The sequence below is a fragment of the Megascapheus bottae genome, chromosome 18, assembly GCF_031878675.1.
Source record: "Megascapheus bottae isolate mThoBot1 chromosome 18, mThoBot2.hap1, whole genome shotgun sequence".
NCBI classification, from domain to species: Eukaryota; Metazoa; Chordata; class Mammalia; order Rodentia; family Geomyidae; genus Megascapheus; species Megascapheus bottae.
The window spans coordinates 20,110,454-20,131,028 of NC_143526.1; positions in this window are offsets into that span (position 1 = coordinate 20,110,454).

Sequence of the window (20,575 nt, forward strand, 5' to 3'; positions counted from 1 at the left end):
AATTACTCCAGAGAAATAATTTCTGTATTTAATTATAAGTTCCTCTACAGCAACATAAAGAAGCAAAACTTGGTTTATTAGCCAGACTCATGAATGCAATCAAACCTTATTAATTTGTAATCATTTGGATTAAGATACAGATTCAGAAAAGAAAAAAACAGAATTCTGAATTTAAAAAAAATAGAAATTTGTCCTAGTAACAGATTGCTTGCCTAGCATGCACCACGCCATGGGTTCAAATCCTCTGTACCATATACTTAGGAAAAGCTGGAAAGTTGAAACTTTGGGCAAAAAAGTATCCAAGCACAGTGCCCAGGCACTCAGTTCAAGGCCCAGGACTGGCAAAAAAGATAGGAATGTATTACTTCTCTATAAATCATAATTCTGTTAACAAATTGTTTACAAGCAGAAATCCAATTCTAATTAAGAATTGTGTAATCCATCTGCACAGAAAATTAATATTCTAAAGTCCAAGAATATTGTGATTTTCTGGAATTGTTTAGATAATACCTTTTAGAAATACTATCGAATACAGTTCCAGGAAAAAAGCAATCCATCATAGACAGGAAGCTCACAATTCCCATAGGCATTATATTATCATGACTTTAAAAATCAATTACTTTGTAGAGCATTGATGGCTCATGCCTATAGTCCTTGCTACTCAGGAGGCTGAGAGCTGAAGATTATGGTTCAAAGCTAGCCTGGGACGGAAATTTTTTGAGATGCTTATCTACAATTAACCATGAAAAAAAAAACAAACAGAAGTGAACCTGGTAGCTTTGAGCAGAAAATGTTCAAGGGCAGCACCTAAACTCTGAGTACAAGCCTCAGGACAGGAACAAAAACAAAAAATCAATTACTTGGAATCTTACAAAATATTTTCCAGACATTACATTAAGAAAGGTGGTTCATTCTCATAAAAGTATAGAAAGCCATAAACTAAACATTGTTTTTCTCTTTTCTTTTGAAAGAGCTAACCCACAATTTCCCAGATTTTCTGATGTTATTTGACCAATGAAATGAGGAAAAAAATGTTAAGAATATCTGGGATTGGTACTTTGAAGTATCTTCCACAAGATCCTGATCATCTCTTTTCTTTTTCTTTTTCTCTTGATGAAGACAGAGTGGAAGGCTATTAAGGGATTAAGAACAGAGTGTGCTTAGTACACCTTGCATGCTTTTGTTTTGGTAAATAAAGTTTTATTCCAACATACCTATGCTCATTGGTTCATGTACATATGGAGACTTTCGCACTGCAGTGACTAGAGTTTAGACAGAAAATATATGGCTCATAGATAAAAAAGCATTTTCCATTTGGCCTTTTAAAAACAAACAGTGTTATAGGTGTTTGAGAACTGATAGAAGCATCTTGGGTTCCTTTATGTCTAACAAATGCTCTCCCCTTTATCCCTCGACCACTTTAGATTATAATTAAACAAGAAGACAGAGTTTCATTTTGTTTCATATTAGGGTTGGGGTTCCATGCAGGTAAGTTTTTTAAAATTTTACTTATTTATTTTATTGTAACGGTGATGAACGAGGGGATTACAGTACATTTCTCTTCAAACCTTGTTTTGCCCTCCCTCATTTTCTCTTGTTTACCACTCCCCTTCCCCCTCCCCAAGTTGTAAAGTTCATTCTAATAAGTATCATGGTTGCATTAGTTCATCCTTTGCACTGGTATTATAACACTTAGCTTGATCATTCCAGATGGATAAACAGTAATGAAGCACCCCCCTCCACAGAAACCCAAATTAAACACTCACATACTTATACACATACACATATAAGTTAAGATCTAATGATGACACTATAATAATAGTGACCAGTGACTTCTTCTAAGCTCTCCTACATTCTTGCTGTAGAGCCATTCAAATACATGTCCAAATGGAGTGCATAGATTAGGGGAGATGATAGTGCATTAGTAGCTCACAGAGAAGCTGACTATACAGAAGGCAGCATCAGTACCACAGGAAGGTGGGAAGTTAGGTACAGTTGGAAAGAAGAGCAGTTGTTCTCACATAAGGATTGTCAACCAACTGCATTCATGAGTTGACATCTGTGCATAATGAATAGAAAATCATTAAAATATAACCTGATTGCATTTACCAGGACTATGAGTCTTTATGAGGTAATGTTTTCTGTCTGTTTGGAAAAAATCTCAATTGTAGTTTGGGGTCAAGAAAAGCCTACCCTTCATATAATTGAGATATACACGATTTTTCTGTCTTCCCTAACAAGAACATACTTTCCCCAACTCCTTTATTTTTCATTTCCCATGGATTCAATTTTCCCCAAGAGCCCTGAAATGCTTAGATTTTATTTTATTATCTCCATGCAACACACATTTGCTCCATCCTTCTTGTATTTTGCTGCTATTATAACTCTTTTTTGGAATGGATCCTAACATTTCCAATGCTGCATTCTGAGACTTGGGAAACAGGCTAGCCATTTTCTCTACATTAATAGACAGAAAAAGTTCTGTCCTCAGGGTAGCTTTCTGATTGCTGACTACAATAACTAGTGTCACTTACACAATAAAAAGTTTTATGTGGATTTTTTTTTATTGTCTCCTCCTAGAAAATTACAGTCGTTGTTCATCCAGCAGATGTGTGAGGCCTGAGGCTGAGTGCATCTGTTTCCCCTTTACTTGGTCACTCTGGTCTCAATTCCAGTGGAGAGGCAAATTTCCCAAGTCATCACTATAAATCAAATACAGAGAACAGGATGTTTTTTGCAAATCATTCATATTTCTACTCCTTTGTGTCCAAGCTAGCTCTTATCTATCATTTGTCATTTGACATAGCAAAGTATACCTTTGCCTAATGTTTGTTAAAGATTTCCAAGAGCCTGATCTTTACTGAAGAATTTTAGAGCACATAGTTCATCTGAAGGGAACTACACAAAATGAAAGCAATCAAGAAATGGTATGCCTGGACTGGGAGTTTGGCCTAGTGGTAGAGTGCTTGCCTAGCATGCACGAAGACCGGGGTTCGATTCCTCGGTACCACATACTTAGAAAAAGACAGAAGTGGTGCTGAGGCTCAAGTGGTAGAGCTCTAGCCTTGATAAAGTCCAAGGACAGTGTTCAGGCCCTGAGCTCAAGCCCAGGACTGGCAAAAAAAAAAAAAAGAAATGGTATGCCATCATCTACCCTAGGCAACTTGTTCTCAGTCCCACTGGGGTCTTTCAAAAAACCCAGTAGGGGGGCCTGGAGTTTGGCCTAGTGGTAGAGTGCTTGCCTAACATGCACGAAGACCCAGGTTCGATTCCTCGGTACCACACACATAGAAAAAAGCTGGAAGTGGTGCTGAGGCTCAAGTGGTAGAGCTTTAGCCTTGAGAAAGTCCAAGGACAGTGCTCAGGCCCTGAGCTCAAGTCCAGGACTGGCAAAAAAAAACCCCAAACCCCCCCCCCCCAAAAAAAAAACCCCAAAAAACCCAAAAGGGAGAACAGCTCAGTGTTTTTCCACACAGAGAGCAGAGAACCAATTGCCGACACTCACAGGTAGGGGGTTGCTTGCTGGTAGTGTCAAGTCCCTTGGATATTTCAGCTTATTCAGGGTTGGACAGATAGGACATCTCAATTCTAAATCCTCAGGCTATGGCGATATAGACATGTAGCTTTGAAAGTCAGGCTACTATACAAGAACAGGTAAGGGCATAGGATATGAACAGACAACCATAGCATCCTCTACCCCTGAGCAGAGGAATCAGGATCAACCCAAAGCCTTTTGAAAAATCTAAATTAATTGGCTTTGCCCTAGACGAAAGTACGACTTTGGAAGAGGAGTTACAAGGGCTTTCTTTTTTCAGTTTGATTTCCTCCTCATTTACAAGTGGTCTTGGTAAATTTCTGCCTAAATAATGTCACTTCACAAGTATTTGGAAGGATTCTTGAGTCTTGGGAGTTTCTCTCTCAAGACTCTGATTACTCAAATTCCAAGGTTAATAAAGCCTCTGGTTATTCCATATATAAATATATATAAATATATATACACATATCTATATATGTATGTGTATATATATATTTTTTTTATTATTTTTTTTTTGGTCAGTCATGGGACTTGGACTCTGGGCCTGGATGTTGTCCCTGAGCTCTTCAGCTCAAGGCTACCGCCCTACACCTTGAGCCTCAGGGCCACTTCTGGTTTTCTAGTGGTTAATTGGAGATTAGGGTCTTTTGTTCTTTAGTGCCTTATTTGGCTTTGATTCACTTTCCTCACCTCCTGAGTAGCTGGGATTACAGGTGTGAGCCACCATGCCCAATATTCCATATTTTTGACCCCTGAGACAACAGAAAGTAAATAAGAGACTTAACCATCATTTGTCTTAAGAGTGGATAAGATAATTAGATGCTTCTCTGAGATTATAGCTATGAGGTCATGTGATATGAGTCTGCCATAATTTGGCAAAAAACAGTGCATTTTGCAGCTAGTCTTTCTAACAATCTGCCCAAAATAGTAACTAATCCAATCTCATGATAACTAACCCCATTCTACAAATGGGTATTAATCTTTGCTGAGGATAGTGGCTTTTGGTGACCTAACCAACTTCCATTAGGTTCTGTTTCTTATAGGTTTGACTGCTTCTCAATACAGAGGTACTTGGGGCTTTGCACCGAGTATGTGAATCTTCGTAGGGCTGTAAAACGCACTGTTTTTTTTTTCTGCATATGATACAAGTCTCACACATGTCCTTGCTTGGGCCATGAGATATTTTGCATGTTGTGAGGTAGCATGAGGTCCTTGTCAGAGATTGCACAGATGGGTGGGTGCTCCTCAGTCTTGGATGTTTCTGTCTCCTAAACTAAATAAGCCTTTTCTTCTTTAAAAAGTATCTCCTCTAGGGTGTTCTGTTATAATCACACAAGACCGACTACGAGAGAGTTGGAGTGATGTAGTTTACATGCTCATGAATAGATGGCTTGATAACCGTACTGTGAGTGTATTATATTTTTGTTGTATGAGTGTTTACATGAGGACTTTCTATCCAAACAGTTACAGGAATGTATAAGTTTTACTGAGGGAGGTTCCAAAAGTACCTCCATCTTTTCCCTCTCTAAAGATACTGAAGTTTAGCCTAAAGTCCTCCTTCAACCACCTTCCTTCAAAGCTCCACAACTTCCCTCTTCCTTCTATCTCTGGCTGTGTTGTGGAATCCTCACTGCTTTCAGATCCACTTCAGCTACAGCTGCTGCTGGCTTAGATGTGAGCAGGTTCCATGATGTTCTTATATGCACAGTAAATCAATAAAAAGGTCTTTGTCATAGATCTCCAAGGACCCAAAGGACAGGCTTAGGTTCAAAGACAGACTGAAATCCAAATAAGATGAAGGATCTGAAAAATGTAAGTCTTAAGAGGAGGTCAAGCATTTCTAGAAACTTACAGAAATGAGAGGAGACTATCAGAAGACTTAAGTAACCCAGGAACTACTTATTTTCTAGTTATAATACCTGCCTTATTTCTTTTTATCTAGGAATCAAATGTTGTTGTCTTAGCAAATTTTACTGTGTTCCTGATCTCCAAAGCAAGAAACCACCGGAGTCATGGTTGTCAGCCCTCTTTCCACTTTGGGCAGGACACCTACATTATTCTGAAACAGCAATGCCTTGATTTACCCCGGACGTTCTTCACATCATTGGTTTGGTAGCATATCTGTCTACTCTAATGATGAGAACTAAATTATCTCCAGTTCAAAAAGGGGATCCAGAAGGTTTCATTTGTTTGTTTCTCACAGAACATATAATTGTCATTTTAAAATGACACAAATATTTAACATTAAGATGCTATTGATGAAGAATATTAACAAATCACTTCATTTTTATGCATTAAAATATCACCAGGAAATCTGTCAAAATTGTTTTAAGAAGTAGCAAAGGGAGGGAGATGGAATGGATGAGTTTGTTTTGATAATATGTGTGTGTGTATGGAAACATCCGAATAAATACCTATGCTAAGAAAATTAATACATGCTAACAATAATGTTAAAAGATTAACATAACTATAACAATGCTCATGATTTTCCTCTAAATGCGCAGATCTGTTCCTCATAGAGTCACTCACTTGCCCAAGGGGAAGAATTCCATACTCTCCTTTTCAGAAAACCTGGGAATCTCTGCTTTCTAACTTAATCTGAAAATAGATCCCTTGTTATCATTTACATCTTTACTACCTGGCTCAGATTTATGTCATTTGTATCATTTTACTCTTCTTCTAACTCTTCAATCTACACTTGTTTTTCTCTTCAGATACATTTCATGAAGCCGAGAAGTAAACATCATAAATCCAAATAAGTCATATTCTTTCTTTGTTCAAAGCCTTCTAGCAGCTTCTCATCTTACTATGTATAAAAGCCTGTATGCTAATATGTTCCTATGTAAACTGCTATGATAGAGAGGATTCTTCTTTTTTCTGTGGAAGAAATGCTTTGATTAAGAAAATATCACCCCAGATGCCCTTCAGTGGATGAATGGATGAAGGAAATGTGATATATATATATATATATACACATACATACATACATACATACATACATACATACATACAATGGAATTATATGGTTCTATCAGAAACAATGACATCACCATATTTGAAGGAAATGGAAAGACTTGAAAAAATCATATTAAGTGAAATAAGCCAGATCCAAAAAAAACATAAGCTCCACGGTTTCCCTTATTTATAATAATTAGTACATGTCTAGTATATTCCTAGAAGAGGCTCATAATAGTGTAATAGATGGGCCGTGAGTTTGGCCTGGTGGTAGAGTGCTTGCCTAGCATGCACGAAGACCCGGGTTCCATTCCTTGGTACCACATACTTAGAAAAAGCCAGAAGTGGTGCTGAGGCTCAAGTGGTAGAGCTCTAGCCTTGAGAAAATCCAAGGACAGTGCTCAGGCCCTGAGCTTAAGCCCAGGACTGGCAAAAAAATAGTGCAATAGATGTGTGTATATGCCCATATAAAATGATGTTAATCAAAATGAACTTCAAGATATACAACCAAGAGTGGTTTTTGTTTCTTTGTTTTACTTAGTATGCTGTATGCAGTATTTCTTTTTTCTTCTTTTCCCCTCTTTGGTTTACATTCTGTTATCACTGTTTGTTTTATTTTGGGACTCTTTCTCTTGTATTTAAGTTTACATGATTTGGTTTTGGGAAGGAGAATCACAGAAATGATGAGACATAGGATACTTACAAAACACTATGTTGAAAATTAACTTTAAAAGTTAATTTGGCCTAGTGGTACTAGTGGTAAAGTACTTGCCTAGCATGCATGAAGACCCATATTCAATTCCTCGGTAGCACATACATAGAAAAAAGCTGGAAGTGCTGCTGAGGCTCAAGTGGTAGAGCTCTAGCCTTGAGAAAGTCACAGCGCTCAGGCTCTGAGCTCAAGCCCAGGACTAGCAAAACAAAATTTGGCAGGGAGGGAAAGTGAGAGAAAATGATGGATGGGTATCAACTGTTTAACAAGAATTGTACTCATTTCCTTACTTACACAATTGTAATCCCTCTGTACTTCATCTTTACAATAAAAGAAAATACCAGAATTTCAAGGTTGCACAAAATTAAATGAGTATTGGAAGATTCCTTGCAAATTCTATATGCGAAAGATCATTATGCTATCTTAAAGATGTTGTATGTAGCACTTGAAAAACTCCATCAAGAACAATTTTTAGAAAGATTAGCCATCCCCACTTGATATGGATGTCGACAAGCTTCTCCTGTGTGTAGGTCTGATAAATGTAATCATTTTAGCAAAGGTGAAAAGCACCTTGAATAAAATGTCTCAACACCTCACTTTGGTGCCCAGATTGAGGAATGCATGAAACTAAAGAATTTATTGTATTTTTTATGATCTTCTATTATTTTGTAATGACTATATGTTTAGTGTCTTAATTTCTACTCTTTGTAATAAAGGTCTATACAGTGGATTGATGACTAGGTCTGGGAAGAAGGAAGGAAGGGAAAGAAAAAAGTGAAAAGGGAAAGAAAGAGTGAAAAAGGGAAGGGAAGGGAAAGGAAAGGAAAGTGTGGGAAGAGAAAGGACAAAGAAAAAGGAAGAAAAGAGGAAGGAAGGAAGGAAGGAAGGAAGGAAGGAAGGAAGGAAGGAAGGAAGGAAAGAAGGAAGAAAAACTACTCTTTAAGAGTGGTGTTTATTATGAAGCTTCCTTGGATAAGATAGAACAGTACCTGAAGTTTTTATATTAGTGTTAACTATTTTATTTGAAAACATATATATCTTCTAAAAATACTATTTGCTACTTACATGGACACAAACAAAAATCTATTTGAAGATGTTAAGAACATTTAAGACAAAGGTAGAACTCAAGCCAATTGCTGTCAACAAAATATACTAATCAAACTAGGCTAACTAACATCTCACTTAGAGGATAAAAATTTCAGTCTATACACTTTATTACTCAGATGTATGTTTGTAACTGATAGAAGACAAAGGATATCTGTTCCCCAGAATAGATGTACAGAAAATGTTTTCCAACTCTGTAAGGCTTATATTGCTCTGACAGCAATGACTTTCTGGAACCCAGAAATAGCTTTAAAAACCTGCCATCCTAACTCATTGAAAGTAATGAGTTGTGATCTGGCATGAATGTGCTATGAATAGAGCTACCAACCCTCAAGCTTCTAGCCCTGTACTTCTCGTCTCAGGCTCTTCTGTGTTCTTTCCATTTCTCAATATGAAGCCAGAGAAGCTCAGAGTCTGAGACATAACTTGGCTCAGCTATCTGCTTCTGAGACCCATTCCTGCAGCTGCCCAAATGGCACTATCCTTCTCTTGCTTTATCTTCCTGCTCTCCAGCTGAGCTCAAACAAAGAGAAACATATGACATATTTCTCCAAACAAACCATGTTAGCATTTTAGTAAACATATACAGAGATCAATAGTTAAGCCAAACTTTGCAAGGCCAGGAGAGTTGCCATAAAAATAACCTTATAATTATTTGATTAAAAAAAGAGAAAGTGATAGTTGCCAAATACAGAAAGATAATACAGAAAGAAACCATATTTCCCCCTTTAACATTTTACAGCTAATGTAAGGCTGTGAAGAAAAAACAAGCTTCTTGTAATTTTTGAAACCAGTGGATTTCAATTACATGTCTATTTAGGTAATTAGAGTTGCTTCACATTTTATTATAAATCAACAGAAACAGTTATTATATTCATTATTCAGCGATGCTAATAGTTTTGGAATCATTCTCAAATATATTGTTTTTATACTTTGCACTGTCTTTGGACAGTTAATTTCAGTCTTTATTTTGTCTTTTCTTTTTCAGTACTGGGGATCGAACCCAAGATGTTTCTAGGAAGCACTTTGCCACTGAGCTATATCCCAGGCCATGGACAAATTTCACAAACAGATATGTGTACTTATCTTACAAAATTAAATGTTTTCACTTTATTGTTTACTGATACAATTTTTTCTTTCTAGAAGCTTTCTACCAGTTAATCATGCTGGAAATATCCTTCAGGAAATATTGGAGACATATCTGAAGTAGGTTAATGGTCATAGGTGACAGAAAGAATGAATTGAAAAGAGTTCAAGATGACCTATTTAGACACAGCTGAAATGCTGAGGTTAAGAATGAATTTGGCTTTCTGAAGAACTGAGCCTGAGGACAAAGTAGTATATTATTTATATCATAAAAGCCTCTTCATCTATGACATAGGATTTGAATGCCTATTATGTAGTAAGTAGAGCTCTAGGTCTATCTGCTACAGATAACAAATGGTAAGACCAAAGGAAAAAAAAAACTTTCTTTTATGTCATATAGCTTTAGACGGCAAGTTCAGCTTACATAGGTGCAGAAAAAATCATAAATGGAATATGCAATATTTTAGATGTAGTTACTATATAGGAAATTCTTTAAATAAAATGGAAGAAGGGTAATGCATAGAGGAAGAAATGACCATAATATGAAACTAGGAAAAATCTTGCTGAAAAGGTGGCACTTGAACAAAGCCTTGAGTAAGAGAGTATAACTAGAAGATAACAGAGAACAGGAGGTGAAAGGATGCCTGCCATCCAAGGGGCACTAAGAAGGCTGGTGTGATATGGAGTGAATGCAGGGGTGAATGGCAGGAAATAAATGCAGAGAAATAATGGCTGTTGAGTAGAGATATTGTTGTGTTGTGTGTGACACTTACTAAGGATCATAGGAGGGATACCAGTCTCCTGTCAGTAAGTGTCTGGCTATAGTGCAGTGTTGTGTCTGCTCGAGGGCATCAGAAAATCTTTATTCTCACAAAGGCACTGAGCATATTTTTCGCAGTCAAAAACTTGACTCAAGCCAACTCATAGGCTTCTGAGCTTATGACATGGGTTTTAACTCTGAAGGTAATGGAGCCTCAAATCTTGATCCAAGGGGAGATTTTATCTGATTTCTTGACCAGGAATACAAGTCACTTTGTTGACTACAGACTGGAGAGGGACAGTCAGATCTTCAGGACTGAGCTAACAGGATAGAAAAGGAATCCTGGTAAGAGATGATGAGGTCTCAGGCCAGTATGTTTGCTTCGGCATTGATGTAATTGATGGGATTGCAGAGATGTTTTGGGTGGGATATGGAATTTTCTAATGCAGACTTGAGAAGTGAGAGAAATGATACAATGTGTTTGGACTAAATAGCTAGGAAGGTTGTGTTTTCATTAGTTGAGGTAGAAGAGCTCTGAAAGGGGCAGGCTGGGGAGGCAAAAGAACCTCAGGAGTACATGTTGAGGTGCTGATTAGTGATGCATGGAGGCTGTCAAGTAGGCAGTTGTATATAAAATGAGTGTGGGTTTTGTTTCTTGGTATACTGTATATACGTTTGTTTATTTGAAATAGGAAAGGGAAGGGAGAAAACAAGATGATTGGGAGGGGGTAGGCGGAGGGAAATGGGGACAAAAACATAAGAAGGGGTATCAATGTGTGAGAAGTAATGCACCTACTATCTGGTGAATGTAACTGTAACCCCTCAATACATTACCCCGACAATATTTGTTTTTTGCTAGTCCTGGGCTTGAACTCAGGGCATTAGCACTGTCCTTGGACTTTCTCAAGGCTAGAGCTCTACCACTTGAGCCTTAGCACTACTTCTGGCTTTTTTCTATGAATGTGGTACTGAGGAATTGAACCTGGGTCTTTGTGCATGCTAGGCAAGCACTCTACCAGTAGGCCAAATGCCTGGCCGCAACAATAAAATTTCAAAAAAAGAAAAAACTGAGTGAGGGAGTTCCACATGCAAGTCAGACTGCAGATAAAATGTTGGGAATCACTAGAATGCGGACATCTTTAAATCAAGAACTGAATAAAGGGGCCGAGAGTTTGTTAGTGGTTAAAGTGCTTGCCTAGCATGTTCGATCCCTTGGTACCACATGCATAGAAAAAAGCTGGAAGTGGTGCTGAGGCTCAAGTGGTAGAGCTCTAGCCTCGAGAAAGTTCAAGCTCAGGGCCTGAGCTCAAGCCCAGGACTGGCACAAAAAAAAAAGAACTGAATAAAGTCATTAAGAGAATAAGGATAGACGATTTGTCACTTTGATCCTTGAACAGTCCAGGATTAAGAGAACTATGAGGACCAATGCAAGGAATTGAGAAGGAGCTGTTATTAAGGTAGAGGGAAAAGCTGGAATGCCAGAAGTCCTGGAAGCCAAATCAAGGCAGGAGTGAGTTACCCACTGTGTAGCATGTTAGCTAACATTAGCCAATATTAACTAATAGTGTCAGGATTTAGCAATGTGGTGGTAACTGTTGACACTCACTGACAGTTGTTTGACCTCAGTGGGGAAGGAAAGAAGCCTCATTACTGTGGATTTAACAAGGAATGAGAAGAGAGCCATTGTGGACATAGAGTATTGACCATTTTGAAAGGAGTTCGACTGCAAAGGTGGCAAAAACAAAGGGATAATAGCTGGAGAGGACAGGGATAGAAATTGATTAGCTTGTTGAAGGGTTGACAGTAGATTTGCTTATTGATTTGGATGTCCAGTAGAGAGGACAAAGTCGATGAAATAGGAGATGGAGAGATATACGACTCTACTGATTGTAAAAGGAAGGAAGGGGTACAAGACAAAAATTTATTATTCACTGAATACTTTAAGGAATAACAGAGTAACTGGGGAGAAGACAAGATCAATGAGTCCAATGAGTAGATATGAAAGTGTGAGCTTGTGCAAATTTTCTTCGGAATACTGTGGTTTTTGGCTGAAACAAGTTGATACTTCATCAGCTGATAGTGAGGTGGTTTCTGGGGGGAGACCCCACTTCCAACAAGTGAAGTCAGTTTCTTCATGTTATAACAGAAGCCCATACTATCAGCATTGTGTATTACTATTAATGTTGTCCTCACTAACATAACTGAAAATCTTTGTATCTGATTTCTCCATTGTAAATTTATTTTTCTAGACTACACTAGACTACATTTGACTCCTTGGAACGAAACTGTTACAAGAAGCCCACACTTAGACAGTTATGTTTGAATGTAGAGGAGCTACTGAAATTGAGATTCTTTGGCATGGGAAAAATGCCTAGTTTTGCCCATTTATTTATATGATCGTGTCTTTGTATTGGAATTGCATTATTATTTCACACATTGGGCATAATTCGCTTCTATTTTTGAAGTGGCTGATGATATTTATTTTTTCCATATATTTTTCACTGTAATTAATAGAGTGTTACATTATATTCACCAGATAGAAGGTGCATTACTTCACATACATTGATACACCTTCTCATGTCTTGGTCCCCATTTCCCTCCTCCCATCCCCACCCCTCATCTTGTTTTCCCCCCTTCCCTATCCAATTTCATATAACCAAATACACATATATCCAATATATCAGATAATAAGGTGAAACACTATAACAATATGAGATAACGACAGCAAAAGAGATGAGAGATAACATAGTACATTAAGGACAACAATCACTCATTATATGGCTTTTGTTTTTGTATCCTGGAGGTCCTTTCATTTAGCATCATACTATATGGCCTTATGTATCTAGGTTTTGCTCTATTCTTTTGGCACTATGCTCTAGCCTTGGAAAATCTTTCACTTGGCTTTTGAAACATATTCCTTCTTGTGATGTGATTTGTTCATTTTTAAGCATTTAATTTTTAGTACTACAATAAGCTCTAGGTTTATCTTGTACATTTTTGCCCCTGTGCTAATATCAGTGATTTCTTTTTATTTTTTTTATTTTGGGGGGGATATACAGAGGGATCTAGATATTTGTCTTGGATGTCACCTAAGGACAATTGGGGCAGGAGGTGAGCATGAGTACTGTCTCAAGACACAGGCAGGCTCAGAGGTGGTCAGGTGTGGCATCAGATGTTCTAACAGTGTCGAGATGAGTCAGATAAAGGCTGGCTCATTAAAATAATCCTCATCGCTGCCTCGTAGGTGATACAGCCTTGCTGGATTCTAAAGTGGTGGCAAAATGACTGTAGGAGAAAATGACTCGGCAGAAAATGACTAGTTAAAAAATGTAGGATTCTATGATGCCTAGACTTTATCTTGCTCTGAGACCATTTACAGGCCTCAGTAAGAAGTTGATGTAACACAGAAAAAAATGTTCATAAGTGATTCTTACAATCTTAGCTCCTTAGAAGGTTCAGAGATAACTTAGGTAAAAATTATTATTCACATTAACCTTCACAGAGCATCACTGTGAGCCTGGCCTCAAACGATAGAGGGCAAGTTGAGCAAGCAAGAGGAGCAAGCATGAGGCACTGAGCTTACTTCATCAAGGAAAGGCATTGCTGACATTAGTCCTCATCCTTTCCTCGATTCATAGCCTTTGTAATATATTCTCGCAACATGCCGTGTCAAGGTTGTATATTATTTTCTCACTCCTTGAATCTGGGTTGCTTTCGCCATTATAACCCAGTGAGTGGTAATGGATCACTACTAATTCTAATGATTTAAGGAGCTTTGGAAATTTCTACTAGTTTTCTTACATGCTTCTGTTATCCTTCCAATAACAGATCCCAGTTAAATTTAAAGAGAATGGAAAGAAATAAAATGGTTTAAAGAAAAGTCATAGCCAAAGCCATCTTTTAGCAACCAACAGATCAATGACCTAAGTACCTGTGGTAAGTCCAGCCAAGACCGGAGGAAACTGACCAGCTGCACAGCTGTGGTGGGTTGCATTTTCTATTCCTCCAAATAATTCTGGTAACACAAACCTGGCTGAACTTAGTTGTTATTAAATGAGCAGGTTATATTATAAAAAAAGATTTCTGTATATTTATGATCTAACCATATTTTTACTCCTGTCTGTCTGTCTGTCTCTGTCTTTTTCTCTCTCTCTCAATAGTTTCAGGGTTTTTTTGCATATAGAAATTACTTTATAGAATATAAAGCCAGGGAATCGGGAGTTTTGCATAGTTGGTAGAGTGCTTGCCAGATATGCACGAAGACCTGGTTTGATTCCTGGGAACCACATATATAGAAAAAGCCGAAGTGGTGCCGTAGCTCAAGTAGCAGACCACTATGCTTGAGAAAGCCCAAGGACAGTGCTTAGGCCCTGAGGTCAAGCCCCAATACTGGCAAAAATAAAAATAATAGATGTGTAAATCCAGGCAAATCAAACATAGAAGCGATTCATCATAAAAAAAGCAGAAACATTTTCACAGAGCAGAGATATAAGATTCACTTCTTTTATCCCCACCTACTACAACAAAGTATCAAAAGCATATTTTAAAACAACTTGCCCTTTAAAATGTTACTTAGAGTAATATCTGTAAAATCAAAATAAATCCTAGATAAGAAGACTGATACAATTTCTTTTTCCCAGATGGTAGAGCATTTACTCCCTAACCTCATCCCTACCAACAGATGCCTGGAACTTTGGCTATTACCTGGCTCTGGGCTGCCCATTCTTGGGAGACTGCTGTCTAGAGATTTCTATATCACTGAATTTGAACTGGTTTACACAGAAACAAAATATCTGACCCCTTCCCTTCCTGAGGAAATTAGCCCTCTGTGTAATTCATACTTCTGATCTTTCTCTGTGTACTTGGTAGGGGACAACCTCCAGAGTTCACTTTCTTTTTGGGCCCCTTGCCCCATCTCCCTTTGTCCCTCTCTCCAAGGCCGGCCAAGAGATTTTCCTCATTTAAGCACACATTTTGAAAATCTTATATGACACACTGAGTTTCCCTTCTGCTTCCAGAAATCCTGACCTAAAGCTTCAAACACTTCTTTGATATCACTTCACAAACTTACCATTTAGCTTTACTTCCTGAACATTGGACTGCACACTTTGGTGTGGTTTATGTTCATGCATTTCTCCTGAACACAATGAGAATGCCAGGACATCAGGCTCCTGTGTCATAGCTGCTTGCTATACCTTCAATCTGCACAAACTTTCAGTTCTCAAAGCTATTCTCAAGCTTAGTCTACTTTTGGACTGGCAGTGTTCAGTCAGCAAGAAAGGAAAGATTATTTCTAATTATTCTTGCACTTGGCCTGGGTTAGAGAGGTAGAAATGCCTTAGGAACATCATGAGAATGGAAAAAAGCCCGAAATCTGAACTTAACACATAAGGTATAGAAGGGGAAAACTCACATGTTACGTATAGTGACCTCTGCCTCTGTCTCTTATATTCTTCTTAGACAGTTCATTCTTACTACCAAAGCCATCAGCCTGAAAAGCAGCAGCAGGGAGACGACTTAAAGACACATGTTCTTTGTTCTTAATTGTCTGTATTTGGCTCCTTTTAGATAACTTCACTGAAAAAGGAGACAATGGGATCTTGTGAGTTAAGCGAGCCTCCAGTGGAGTATAAGTTGACTCTTGTGGAAAGTGACTCCAATTCCAAACAATGTCAATATTCAGGGACTTTTTGGAGCAGATAAATCTTCTGACTGTTTCCACCACATGAATTTTCAGCCTACAAAGTAGTTGGTTGCCATTCAGAAAGTGGGTGAGATAGAAAGAAAATATCTCTTCCTATTCTGTCATGGAGTTGTGCGCCTATGCATGTGATGCACACAGCAGCATGATTAATTACGCTGCACTAACCTAACAATTCAGGCTTGTGTCTGGAGTGTGGCCAAGTGGTAGAGCCCTGAGTTCAATTCCTTGATACCACATATAGAGAAAAAGCCAAAAGTGGTGCTATGGCTCAAGTGGTAGAGTGCTAGCCTTAGACAAAAGTGCTCAAGGACAGTGCCCAAGACCTGATTCAAGCCCCAGGGCTGGCAGAGAGAGAGAGGAGAGGAGAGGAGAGGAGAGGAGAGGAGAGGAGAGGAGAGGAGAGGAGAGGAGAGGAGAGGAGAGGAGAGGAGAGGAGAGGAGAGGAGAGGAGAGGAGAGGAGAGGAGAGGAGAGGAGAGGAGAGAGAGAGAGAGAGAGAGAGAGAGAGAGAGAGAGAGAGAGAGAGAGAGAGAGAGAGAGAGAGAGAGAAAAGGAGAGAGAAAGGGAGAGAGAGACTTCAAGCTCTTCTTCTCTTACGTGGTGAGCCATGTAGAGCTGGTAATGGGGGGTAAAGTTCTTACATAAGAATCTATTAAAAAGAGACTGAGTTTGAGAAAGTTTAGAATAAAATTAAGGTTGAAAAGCCCACGAAGGGAATTAAAAAGATATTGCTAGGTGACTCCATGCTAGGCTTTATGTCGACTACTTCTAAGTAATATTATATAATTCTAAAATGGAATGAAAATAGGTATCAATGGAATCCCTGTTTTACAGGTGAGAGGAGATTAAAGTAATACTTTTAAGGAATGAGTGAGCCTTAGTGATTCTGAAGACATCTAACACTAAATAGTGTTTGAAGTTAGCAAATAGGTAAAGTAGAAAGTCATACGAAGATGAAAGACTCTGAGGAAGACTTGCTCTGTGGTGTGGGGAGTTAAAGGGGAGGAAAATCTGTGTTGTTTATCCTGTTTAAATGAAAATCAAAGTGATTTACAACACCTACATACAAATAATAATAACAAATAAATGTTAGCAATAATAATAATAAATGCAAATTTTCTTTACCAACTTTGTTGATCATTTTATACAAAGTAGCCGCTTTGAGCCACGATTTATCTATCTTTTAAGTAGAATGAATAGTATCTATTGCTGGTGTCAGTGTCTAGGTAAACATGAGCAGGAATGAGGAGATATTCTGGGTTATATGTCTCCACTCTAAAATCTCAGATGACCCACACTCTGGATCAGCAATTATGAGAATGGTCATGCATCCTTATTTTGAGCCACTCCTCCTCTCAAGGAAGTGTGTGCACCTTGAAAGGCAATGACTGTTATATGATCTTCTACTGACAGACTAAACCTGGAAAGGCAAAGAATTTCATTTGCACAGGTACCCTTTCTCAACCTTTATCTACTTGGCCAGCCACTGCGCAGTCATCAGCTAACCAGAAGTGTAGAACTTTAGCTACTGCTCAGTTACCTCCAAACTCTATTGTTTCAATGGAGTTACCCCTTATTTAACTGCTCAACTCACACTCCCCTATATTTTTCCATTTCTTATTAAGTCATTCCTTACTATCTTCCTACTCCATGCTTCTTCTTCTGCACCTGGGACAGCATCCTAATCTCAGATGTTGTGCACCTGAGAGCTGAGAAATATATGGAACATTCCAACCACTGATAACACTATCTTTCCAGTTACCTTACAGTTTATCAATGAGAGGTGTACAGGTTCTGGCATAGTAAATTACTAAAGATAAATAATCGAGTTGATTATTTTTTATTATTTTTTGAGACAGCTTAATAAACAATGTATTCCTGCATACTACAGATAAAAGCTAGACACAGTGGAGAACTAAGTACTTAAGGCAATGTAAATGCAATCTCACTGCACACTACATAGGTGAAAAGAGAACTTGTTAAGACAAACTGCAGGTTATAGTAAAGATCTCAGTAAAATATTCTTTAAATAGGATATTGTTCCCATAGTTATTTTCCCCATTATTCCATCTATCATGAAGAATATATTTGTACTGCCCCACTGACTTGCCTACTGGTCCCTAACCATATCTAAATTTGTCTTATTCATACCTCAGATTTGAGGTTTTTTTGTTCCTTGTTCCCCACGAGCCACCTTCTTTGATTCTACCAGATACCCTCTCTATCTTTCATAACAGAAGCTCCTACTTTCTCTAGTTGAGTAGTTGCGCTTCTGGATTGTCATTTATCACTAGCCTTTGTAATTGCAACATAACTGGGGATCCATCTGGCAGTCTGTGAACAGTGTTACTTAATAAAAAATAACTTTTTAGGGGAAATTCAGATGGATTCATCTGTGAAAATACCAGGGGACAGACTATTGTAAAATGGGTGAACTCTTAAGAAAAGAAATACGCATTTTCTTTAGCTGCATCTTTCACTTCCAGTATCCTTCTCTGGCTTGGAAGATGCCTTAAGCAGCAGGAACAGTGAAAGCAAAACTCAAGTAGGCTCTTTGCTGTTTGTGTTGTCTTTCCCTAAAACTATCTCACATCTGATAATCAAAGCATTCACTGCTGTCCCTCTCATGTGTCGGAGGGATCGGTATTTTCACGACCAAGTTAGCTTTTCTACATCACTGGGATTGTCTTTGCCTCTTGATTTGCTAAGAGATGTGGGCATTATGAGGAAACAATAATCTTTATTCAGCTGGGGAATTGGGATGGGATGAAAGTAGAAAAATACATTTTTCTATAAATATATATAGCATAATTCTAAAGCTTATGAATATTGGCCTCTCTGTTTCCTTCTCAGTTTATAGCCTTCATTTCCTATTTTGTAGATCAACCATATGGTGTTTAGGGTAAACCTAGAGTAATTCAAAGACCAAGATCATTGTAATGTGGCAAAACAACATCAGGAAATGCAATTACAAAATTCAGTAGATATTCTCTAAAATTAAGAAAACTGAGGGAGAATGATGAACATTGTGACACAAATCAAAGTACATTGTAGTCACATACCACTTTGTTGAATGGCACCTCCAGTATACAAGTATTTAAAGATAAAAATAAAATAAAATAGATATCAACCAAAACTGAACAAACAACAGTTCAGTAGTATGCTCAGTATTATATGGAACCACAAGATGTTAATTGGTATTTTCCTTACATTTAAAGGTCTTTTATTAGCTGAATCTAAGAGTCAGAGAGTTAGAACAGAAGTTGGCTATCTACAGAATCTGGAGGTAAGGAGGAATCACTGTGTCCTTTTATGATCCTTTTATTAAATAAGATAACCCTGAGTCCCTCATGCATTCTATTTCTGAGCTTTCCACTCCCTATATCATGAGACAACTGAATTTAAAACAATTGTTATCCAGTATGCATCCAGTGAATGAAGTTTGATACTTGATACTCAAGCATGAGTATCAGCACTCAATTCTTGCTGTTTTTATGTGTTTTAACTGATTATTTTAACTCATAATTCCACAGTGGGTGTGTAAAGCCTCCCAAGTTCTTTGAAGGTCTTTCTCTGTAGCTCTAGTGGCGGTCACTAGCTTTCTTCTTTCCTCCTTGATTTATATTTTCTCATGAAGTAAACTCAGTTGATGTAGTCTTCCAGAAAAGAAACAATTTATCTCTCATCTCCAGAAATCTATAGTGAACAAGGCCATTGCTTAGCACATAGCTTGTCCTCAACCATCTACCTTTCACAATGATGCAACACTGAACATTGCTAAGAAAAAGTAAAATCAGGATTGGATTTATTTTAAAGGGGTAACTCTGAGAAGTCATGGACAATTCAGTTAGATATGTGTTGGCAAATTTTAGCATGTCTTGTTTTAAACTGATTTCTATACAAGCCGTCGAGTTGTAAAAATTCACACTGAGAATGGACACTTGGTACTAACCACTTGTGAAACACTTTTAAAATATGTAAATCTCTGATATGCATAATTCGTTAAGCTTATTTCCTTTGGGAAATAATCCAATGAAGGCAAAAATATATATATATGAATATATATACACACATACACATATATATCCCATTTTATATGAAAGAAAAGAATATTTGGAGAGAGATTTAGATATCCAAGGTCATACAAATCTAGAAGGGAATAACTTTAGACTCTAAATGTCATGTTCTTTTCTGAGGCACCTTATTTATATCCTGTGCAGTGATTTGGTCTCCTGAGTTGTAAAAGAAGCCTGTTTAAATGTGGCTAAATAAAAAATGGATCAAAATTGCCTGAGTGATGCGGTTTAAACTATCTAAAGACACTGTACTCCAATCACTGTCTTTCATGTTTTGCCTGAACCCTGCCTGCCACCTGAATGAGAAATGATTAGAGCAGATTGCCACTAAAGAAAATGCTGCCTCCCACCCAGTCAGCAGGCATGATAAAAGAGATCTTAAGGATTCTGGCAAATGAGAGCTGCAAGTCTGCATTTTTTTAATTTTGTGAGCTGATACAAATCACACAGACCTGTCAGAGAACAGTCAAAGGTACTGGGAAATTCAACTTCAGAGATAAGTAAAGAGGAAAAACATCTCACTACTCATCATAATTAAAGAGCTAGTTGTCTTTAGCACTTTGAGCTTGGGTGGGACTTCAGCTGATTTACTTTTTTTTTTCAAGCTCAAAATAAAAGAGAACGAATGAGGGGAGGGATTATAG